The sequence below is a fragment of the Pinus tabuliformis genome, chromosome 2_2 (genome assembly GCF_031772625.1).
Source record: "Pinus tabuliformis cultivar Carrire ecotype Pingquan chromosome 2_2, CPIR1, whole genome shotgun sequence".
NCBI classification, from domain to species: Eukaryota; Viridiplantae; Streptophyta; class Pinopsida; order Pinales; family Pinaceae; genus Pinus; species Pinus tabuliformis.
In genome coordinates this window covers 457,353,851-457,364,844 of record NC_142300.1, presented here as the reverse complement: position 1 = coordinate 457,364,844, position 10,994 = coordinate 457,353,851, and positions in this window count along the sequence as shown.

Here is a 10,994-nt window from a genome sequence, read left to right as displayed (position 1 = left end):
TGGGCTCCAAGATTGCGCAATTCTGCCAATCAACACTCCCAACAGGAATTTCGTAATTTTCCCTAGCAGGGTTGCTCAACCCAAAATTTGTACAAATCTAGGTAGCAGTCAGTTGTTTTGCCTAGAAATTGAGCAAATCTCTTGTGCAGTCAGCCCAGCTCCCAGCCAGAAATGCGCATTTCCGTCAAGCAGTCGAGCAATCTCTTGCATGTGTAGTTGAGTTGATCGGTTCCCTCTAGGACCGAGCAAAACAGACTTGTATGCATGGGATTTTTCTCCCAAGGTAGCATGCAAAGGCATCCCTTGTTTCAGGGATCTATGTTTAGCAGTTGGAGGCTACATACAAGGATCATTTTAGAAACCTCCCACCAAGTGTCGCTTTCCCTAGATTTGTGGCATGCATGTCACAACCTCGACGTTATCAAAACTCATCAATCAAATGCTACAGAGCTCATTCCTCACATCAACCTGGCAGCTTCGACATCCCACATCACATCTAGGAGTAGTCAGCACATTCAGCTCAACTTTTTTGGGGTGAGCTCACTTTCCATGCCTTGTGTTGCATTTCTGTCGCTTTTTATTTTTTCACTTGTGTGAGGACTGTTTACTTGATTTCTTTGAATGCTTGCTGTCATTTACATGTATACTACCTTGTTATAGCATTGTTTTAGTTTTCATTGCTATCTCACTACTGTCACATGCATGAAACTATTTTTCATGAACGGTCGCTAACTCGGCAACTTGCCTCACCCACATGCATGTTGTTCCATTTTCTGAGTTTGTCATTCACCGTGTGCATGCATGATCATTCATTCATGCTTACACTCAGTATCACCATGCATTCACACTAACATTTTCTTTCAGTTGCCTGTCGGCGAATTTGGGCAGCCTTGGCCCGGACTCTGCGTCACCAAACACCTCACCAAGACAACATTGTGCAATCCTAAGAGGGACGAATCTGCCTTCCTCTCCAGAAATGAGAATTTCTACCTAGCAATTGTTCCCTAGGCCTTCTTTGTGCAATCCTGAGGGACAGTGATTGCTGGCCCAGAAAATTGCGCATTGTAGTCACTGAGCTTGCAGTGATTGCCAGCTGAAGTTGTGTGTTGCACAATTCTAGCAGTCAGCAATCAGGCTGGACTGTGCAATGTGTAGTTCCAGTAGCCAGTCAGCCTCTTGACAACCCGAACTATGCCTTGTGTAGTCTTGGTAGTCATTCTCCTGACCTCCCGGCGGAAATTGCGTAACCTTCATGATCAATCACATAGGTATGTTGCAAGTCAGTGCTCAAGTTCAATTTTGTTTTCAACTAACAAGTTTCTTTCCATGAGTGTTGCCATGTCTCCAGGTATCATAGGTGTTCATATGCTCTCAGCAGCACAGGTATAATGTTTCCAGGAGAGCAGAGTCAAGGACACCGTTCAGAGCACACTTAGGGATGCAGTCGATCAAGTGTTTATGAGCTTGCCTACTCACGAAGACATAAAGTTGTTCATAGGCAAGGAAATCAAGATACAACAACAACAACATCACAGTGAGCAACATCATGAACAATAGTTGAAGGCAGCATACCGAATGAAATGAATGCAAGAGGAAGGTTTTTGACAACACAGAGGCGGAACAAAGTTGCGAGCTCAAGCTGATCCATTGATGATGAAATCAACTTTGGAAATTCAGGATATGAGGTGACGACATGACATGAATATCACGCGAAGACAGAGAATGGAACAAAGAAGGAGTTGCATGTGTTGAAGCAGCAACTAAGGGAAGAACATGAAGCTACACAAATAGATGAATGAGTTGCAGCAGGAATAGGAACAACAGTGAGTGCAACATGCACTCAAGGATGAAACTGCGCCCGTACAAGTTAAAGACTCATTCCAGCAGCCGGCATAGAGTAGACATGGTGAGCAGTGTTGTTGATCGCATGCAATGGATTCAACAACATGCATGTCATTGTGTGCATTCATGGAATCCAACCCATTCAGCACACTCACTGAGGTGAAGACAAGAAGCAAGTCCAAATAGAGTTGAACATGTACTTCGGCAAGTTGATGTGCATGACCACCAACATGCACTTGAAGGTCACCACAGACACTATGCATCAGTGTGTTTCCAATTCTGCCGCACCCAAGGAGGCCATGCACATGTTAGCAGATGAGTTGGATGAAGGGGCCGAACCAATCCATTGGTTGCAACAGAGGCAAGAGTTTGCTTCAGCAAGATGTCACCATGAGGCGCATGCACACCATCACAGATGACCAAGCTTGGCATCATCTCACCACCTTCACCATCACAAGCATGTCAAAGAATTAGTCTCATCAAAGCGGACCGAGTGTCAGTGATGTTTCGCATGGCTTGATCGAGCCATGTTGTCTCACATGAGTACATTTGCATTGTAATGTTGAGTCATGTCAAGTGTAAGTCAAGTGTTAATAGTTGGACGTAACAATCATAGAGTAGGTGAAGAGTCATGAGTGTAGTTGAATGGTCACAAAGGGGAATGTCAAGGGTCACCCCACCCTTTGCTATAAATATTCTCTCATAACTCATTGTAAGGGCTTTTGCTCAGCCAAGCTTCTGATAAGACTATCTTGAAAAGAGCTTGGAGAGTATTGTAACGCGCCTTGGCTTCTCCATTGCACGAAGCTGGTTCATCTCTTTGGAGGAGCATGCAGATGTGGCTGTAACGTTCCATTGTTGGGGCTAGCAGGTTTACATGGATGTATTGTATGATTGTAATGTACACTTATTTATATCATAAGATCCAACACGTTTTTAGACATGTATTGTATCTGTTGTAAGATTGATATTTAACACTTGTAATGCATGTTGCTTTAACCTATGTTCTACATCTGAATTGATTCATTTGTTGTAATGCATAATCTATTAATGGAAATGTGTTGTATATGTTCTTAATGTTGTCTCGTCTGTGTTGACTGCTCTATCGGACATTAGACAGACCTTTCACATGAACCTTGCTGTAACAATCGGTGCAGTCATTCGGACTGATCCATGAGTGTTGTACATGTTATCTTACCTTGTATGTTGTGACTACTGCATCCGAGTGGACTTCTCCACCGGAAGCTGTGTATGTCCTATGTGTTGTGTGTTCATAGCGGAGTTGGGACTGATCCCTTTCAACTTGTAACTCTCCTTCACCCTCATCTCAACCCACCTCTGTTAGAACCTCTCATGCACCTTCTTTGACTCACTGTAGCGGTCACACCCTTCTTACTGAGAGAGTTATCTTACTTGCCTCTGTGTGACATCGTGGTCAAGGCATTACCATACGACCCACTGCTGGGACTCCTACACCAAACAACTGAAGGTCTGATTGGGACTTCTTACCAGTGAGATCCCCTTACATGTTGGTGGGTCCATCACTATTAACAATTTGGCACTAGAAGGAGGGTTAGATGACAAGCCGAGTCCTCACATCTATTTTGAATCTCTACACATCTATCATGACTACCTACTGAGTTGCTCTTCTAGAGTGCATGTCCTATGGAAATGACTTCATTATCTCAGAAAAGCTTGCAGATAACTTGACTCATAAAACATATGATGGTGGAGGCTATGTAGCCTTGGTTAGTCTCGCAGTCGACATTATACACTCGTGCGAAAGACATGGGCTCTTTGAGGAATACATGAGCTGCGCATTATTCATCTACACACTTCAAGGGTGCCTAATGCACTGGTGTGCCACACTGCCCGAAAAATCTATTCATTCTCTTGTTCATCTGGTTGGAGAGATAGACCATGCTTTCAATCACTTTGACCATGAAGCCTTTGATTAAGAAATTATGAAATTACGAAAAGCACCCGATGAATCCGTTGATCAGTTTTACACACACTTTTGTAATCTTGCATACTGAGTTCCTGTAGATGAAATTGATTGTGAATTTCTTTATTGAATATTTGAGTATCTTCTTCACATATCAGAACCCCACTCAACACACTTCGGTGATGGATATGCACAATCATAGGCAGGCACAATCGCTGTCACAAGTGATTGTCCGCCTCGCGGAGTGATGTGGGAGATCATGCACATGCCTCTGTTGAACTATCACACTCTCCCACCCCACCTGCTCTTGAGATTTGCGGAGATTTGGCTTGTAGGCTTATTGGTTTTCATGTGGACTCTTTCCCTCGACCTCCGTCCTCAGATTCTGTTGATCCTCCAGATTGTACTATCTTGTATTCTCCCATTCTGGACTCCTCACCTATTGCATACGAGTATGAAGCTGTCGACGGAGTTGTTTTTATGCAGCCAACCTACACCATCATTCATGATGAGTGTGTGTGAGAATCTAAAGAATAGCCCGCAGTGAAGGATGACTCCCTTCTAGCCGCGCCTCATCTGCTTCATCCTGACATCTCTTTTGATTCTGCCACTAGTGATTTCTCCTGTGAAAACTCATTTTTGGATGCTTCTACTTCTGATCACTCAAAGGACACCTCGGATGTCAACTTGTCATTACAATGTGGAGAGGACACATCTTCCTCGCAAAATCCATTCAATCTATCATTTATATTTCTTGAAAACATAGAGGGTGAAGATCTTTGATTCTCATCTACCCCTCTACCTGATTTATCAAATCATGAGGATTCTAACAAACATCTTGAATTTTTTGATCTTGGTTGTCGTGATCTATTCACTTCCTCATTCAATCACGATGTTGATTCAACCATTGTTATTCTATCCAAGACATTGGTCTACGATGATCTATCTATCCATGAGGTCGAAACCCCCAAGACTGTCGAGGCACTTCGGCCCGAGCTGATCGTTATGTTAAGCCCTCGTTGTCCTGAGGTTGGTTTCACTTCCAGTGAGGAAATTGTTGAAATACTCAAGGCTCCTCATCACCCTCTGCTTTGCACTAAAGATCAACCAAACATCCAGATTTCGCTTCCTCCACTTGAACTACACGACCCCATCACTCATGCATTGGAGGAATCTTACACAACAAGCACACATGCACAACACAAGTGGTCTACCTTTCTCACGTTTGCTTGCATGTCACAGTCAAGAGAATGCATACATTCAACATCTACACATAGTGTAGCACAACATCATGGCAGCTCCACAGAATGCATGGCATGCACTTTCACTCATCTTTGTTCTGTGGTCACTTGTAAGCTCAGAGTGTGTTTGTCTTCACTATTACATCTTTCTTGTTTGCTGGTTCACACAACTGTCTTGTTCGTGAACCATGCCTTCACCAACATGGGTCAACCAATGCGCTGGTGGCTACATTGGAAGTATCACTTCATGTGAGATGACCCATGCACTGTTAGCTTAGGAGTAGGAGTAGTGTTTTCTTTTGAGTGGTTTGCTTGCATGCTTGTTTGATTACTTGCTTTGTTTGTTTGTTTGTCTGCTTGCTTGTTTTCTTACTTGCTTTGCTTTCACTTTTTCTTCTGCTCTTTCTTTGCTTTGTTGTTTGTTAGTTCGCTTGTTTCATTTCATAGGATAGTTTCACATGAAACCATGTATGACTCTTGAAACGAGATGGGTAAAGTACAAGAGGCTTTGTGCTACTATCACTACTTGGTTATCTATCATCCTGCCTCTGTATGAAGAACTTTGTACTTTGAGTCCATCATACGTTGATGGAAAATACGTACTGTTCAAAGTGAACCTTGGTGAAAGCACAACGCTTGCGTGCTAACTGGTGTCACCTGCTCTAGTCAGTTGCTGTGGGTTAACCCTTGCCATCTCAGTTAAGTAGAGTAAGGTGAGGGGGAAAACCTAAACAGGCATGTAAGAGATATAATAAACTACTTCTAGTTTGGAACAACCTCTTCTACTCTCAATAAGTCGGGATCCCTCTTTTGCCTCTGAAATGAATAAGTCCTATGCACAATTGAAAAAAATGAAAAAACAAAAAAAAAAATTGAAAAAATGAAAAATGAATAAGGCGAAAGAAGAGAAAGGCTTCCTGTGTATGGAGGTGATGCAATTAACTCTGTCAGGGTATTGACTAGGCTTGCTGGCAGCGAAGCCATGCTTGTGTTCCTATGTGACTCCACTAGGGTACTGTCCAGGCCTGCTAACAGGGGAGCAACACCAGAGATGAAACTAAGACTATGACGACTATACTGCTTGTGCACCAATATACCCTTCAACCCCAATCAAAACAACTATGCTACCTTGGCTTGGAATGTGTGTCAATTGACCAAAAGCTTTGAAAATGCTACATCTTACAATCAATATAGTCTCAAAGCAAGATGAGTTGAGAGATGAACAATACTTCCAGAGGTGTTAGACATTCTTTTCACAAACAAGGTCCATTTAGAGAACCAGAGTTCTACTAGTGTGTCGCCAAGTGTTGTAGTGGCTACAACCACCCTCCAAAATTTTTCCTTAGCTTCGTTTTGGAACCTCCCTTCCAACCTTCACAACAACTTGCCTTGCTTCATCAAGTTCACAAGCTTCAGTGTTTTGCCTGCACAAAGGCAACCTGTCGATCACAACTTGATACATTCCCCTCATAGGTTGTTCACCCAGAATTGGTCCAGCTGCTGGCTGAGAAGCTTCCCCAAGAAAATTGCACATTTCTTGAGGGCAACCAACCTTCCCTCCATAAATTGCGCAATCCTATTTGGTAGCCTGCTAGGCTCCAATATTGCGCAATTTTGCCAATCAACACTCCCAGAAAGAATTGCGCAATTTTCCTTAGTAGGGCTCATTAGCCCAAAATTTGTGCAAATCTGGGCAGCAACCAGCTGCTCTGGCTAGAAATTGTGCAAATATCCTGGGCAGTCAGCCTAGCTCCCAGCCAGAAATGTGCATTTCCTTCAAGCAGTCGAGCAGTCTCTTTCATGTGCAGCTGAGTTGACCGATTCCCTCTGTGACCAAGCAAAACAAACTTGCATGCATGGTTTGTTTCTCCCAAGGAAGCATGCGAAGGCATCCCTTGTTTTAGGGATCTATGTTTATCAGTTGGAGGTTACATGCAAGGATCATTTCGGAAACCTCCCACCAAGTTTCACTTTCCCTAGATTTGTGGCATGCGTGTCACAACCTCGATGTTATCAAAACTTATCAATCAGATGTTGCAGAGCTCATTCCTCACATCAACCCAGAAACTCTGACATCTCACACCACATCTAAGAGCAGTCGGTACACTCAACTCAGTTGTTTTGGGGTGAGCCCACTTTCCATGCCTTGTGTTGCATTTCTGTCACTTTTTGTGTTTTCGCTTGTGTGAGAATTATTTGCTCGATTTCTTTGAACAGTTTTTGTCCCTTACATGTATACTAGCTTGTCCTAGCATTGTTTTAGTTTTCGTTTCTATCTCATTGTTGTCGCATGCATGAAACTGTTTTTCACGAACGGTTGCTGATTCGACGACTCACCTCACCCACATGCATGTTGTTCAATTTTATGAATGTTTCATTCATCGTGTGCATGCATGATCATTCACTCACACTTACACTCAGTATCACCATGCATTCACACTCACATTCACTTTCAGTTTCCCGTTGGTGAGTCTGGGCAGCCTTGGCTTGGACTCTGTCTCACCAAGAACCTCACCAAGACAACATTGCGCAATCCTGAGAGGGACAAATCTTCCTTCCTCCCCAAAAATGTACATTTATGCCCAACAACTATTCCTCAGGCCTTCTTTCCATAATTCTAAGGGACAGTGATTGCTCACCTAAAAAATTACGCAATGCAATCACTGAGCCTGCGGTCATTGCCAGCTGAAATTGTGCATTGTGCAATTCTAGTAGTTAGGAGTTAGGCTAGATTGTGCATTTCAGTTCCAGTAGCTAATCAGCCTCTTGATAGCCTAGACTGTGACTTGCGTAGTCTTGGTAGCCAATCTCCTGACCTCCCGACAGAAATTACGCAACCTTCATGATCAGTCACATAGGTATGTTGCAAGTCAGTGCTTAAGTTCATTTTGATTTTCAATTGACAGGTTTCTTGCCATGGCTGTTTCCATGTCTCCACGTATCACATGTTTTCATCTGCCTCTTAGCAACACAGGTACAATGTTTGCAGTAGAGCAGAGTCAAGGACACCATTCAGAGCACACTTGGGGATGCAGTCGATCAAGTGTCTATGAGCTTGCCTACTCACGAAGACATCAAGTTGTTCATAGGCAAGGACATCAAGGTATGACAACAACAACATCATAGTGAGCAGCATCATGAACAACAACTGAAGGTAGCATACTGAATGCAATGAATGTAAGAGGAAGGTTGTTGACAACACAGAGGCCTAACAAAGTTGTGAGCTCAAGTTGATCCACTAATGATGAAAGAAACTTTGGAAACTCGGGATATGAGGTGACGACGCGAGATGAAGATCACATGAAGAGAGAGAATGGAACAAAGAAGGAGTTGCATGTGCTGAAGCAACAACTCAAGGAAGAATATGAAGTTGTATAGACAGACGAATGAGTTGCAACAAGAGCAGGAATAATAGTGGGCACAACACGCACTCACGGATGAAACTGCGCCCGTACAAGTTAAAGACTCATCCCAGCAGCTGGCACGGAGAAAGCATGGTGAGCAGTGTTGTTGATCACATGCAAGGGATTCAACAGCAAGCATGTCACATATCATTGTGCTCACGCATGCAATCCAACCCATTTAGCACACTCACCGAGGCGAAGGCAAGAAGCAAGTCCAACTGGAGCTGAACATGTACTTCAGCAAGTTGATGTGCATGACCACCAGCACACACTTGAAGGTCACCAAGGACACTATGCATCAATGTGTTGCTAGTTCAGCCACATCCAAGGAGACCATGTGTATGTTAGCAGACGAGTTGGATGAAGGGGCCAAACGAATGCACCGGTTGCAACGAAGGCAAGAGTTCACTTTAGCAAGATGTCACCATGAGGCGCATGCACACCATCACGGATGACCAAGCTTGGAATCAACTCACCATATTCACCATCACAAGCATGTCAAAGAGTTGGGCTCATCGCAACGGACTGAGTGTCAGTGATGTCTCGCATGGCTTACTCGAGCCATGTTGTCTCACATGAGTACATGTGCATTGTAATGTTGAGTCATGTCAAGTGTCAATAGTTGGATGTAACAATCATAGAGTAGGAGAAGAGTCATGAGGGTATTTAAATGGTCACAAAGGGGAATGTCAAGGGTCACCCCACCCTTTGCTATAAATAGTCCCTCATAGCTCATTGTAAGGGCTTTTCGTTAGCCAAGCTTTTGATAAGACTATCTTGGAAAGAGATTGGACAATATTGTAACGCGTCGTGGCTTCTCCACTGCATGGAGCTGGTTCATCTCTTTGGAGGAGCAGGAGGATGTGGCTGTAACATTCCATTGTTGGGGCTAGCGGGTCTACATGGATGTATTGTATGATTGGAACTTACACTACTTTATATAATAAGAGCCAACACATTTTCACACATGTATTGTATCTGTTGTAAGACTGATCTTTAATACTTGTAATGCATGTTGCTTTAACCTATGTTCTACATCTGAACTGATTCATTTGTTGTAATGCATAATCTATTAATGGAAATGTGTTGTATATATTGTTAATGTTGTCTCGCCTATGTCGACTGCTCTATCACACATCATGCAAACCTTTCACATGAACCTTGCTGTAATAATTGTTGCACTTATTCGGACTGATCCGTGAGTGCTATACGTGTTATATTACCTTGTATGTTGTGACTACCACATCTGAGTGGATTGCTTCGCCAAAGGTTGTGTATGTCCTGTGTGTTGTTTGTTCTTAGCTGAGTTGGGACTGATACCTTTCAACCTGGAACTCACCTTCACCCTCATCTGAACCCACTTGTGTTAGAACCTCTCATGTAGCTTCCTTGACTCACTACTGTGATCACACCCTTTCTACTGACAAAGTTATCTTACTTGATTCTATGCGACATCACAGTCAAGGCATTACCATACGACCCACTGCTAGGAATCCTGCCCCAAATGGTCTGAGGTCTGATTGAGACTTCTTACCGAGGAGATCCCCTTACATGTTGGTGGGTCCAGCACCGTCAACAGGTGCTAAAATAAAGTTTTGAACTTTCAAGATGACCTAAACCCTCCTCCAAGAATAATGATTGTAATTTGAAACTCTAATTATGAAAACGCAATGAAGGAAGATGCAAAAAATGTTTCATAACCATTGTACTAGAGGTGATGTCATAGCATAATTTGATATGACAACCTAACTGACTAAACTAACCCCACTACTTTATCCCAATGATGAGAAGACAAGACTCACTATGATCTCACTCATGATTTTGTATGAGACATTGACCCTAGACTCACTTAGCTCAATCTTTAGGGAATCAATGAAGATATTGGCATTATCACTCACACATTATAACATAATTACATCAATAATGAAATATTACATTATTTACAAAGACCAATAACTTTATCTCTAATAGATCATAGCCAAACCTTTACACATTTACCAAAATAAATTTAAAAGACTAAACTTGTTTTTTACTACTATAATATAGAACACTAACAGAAAGGAAAATAATTTATGAAGAAATGATGCACTACAAGACAGGAGGGACACAATAGTAAAGGGAAGCCGAGGAGGAAACCAAGAAAAAGGGTTGAGCACAAAAGAGAGAAAAAAGGGAGGAAGAGACGAAAAATAATGGGAGATCGAGATTGAGGCAAAAAAGAGGAGAAGAAGAGACAGAGTAGAGGCAAAAAAAAGAGGATTGTGCAACCAATGTTATTCACAGGTAGCGCTGAAGAGAATAGAGGATAAGGGGATTGACTCTTGATCCCTGGAGTCTATGGATTGAGTTGCTAGTTCCTGGAACCTTGTAACACCTTGGGGTTCCTGGAGGCTGTGGGTTGAGATAGTTTCCCAAGAGCCCTCTAATAGCTTAGGTCCCTGGAGGCTATGGGTTGAGACAAAGGTCTCTAGAGCCCTGTAATAGCTTGGGTCCTTGGAGGGTGTGGGTTGGGATAGAATCTTTGGAGTCCTATAACAGCTTGGGTCCCTCTATGACTGAGCA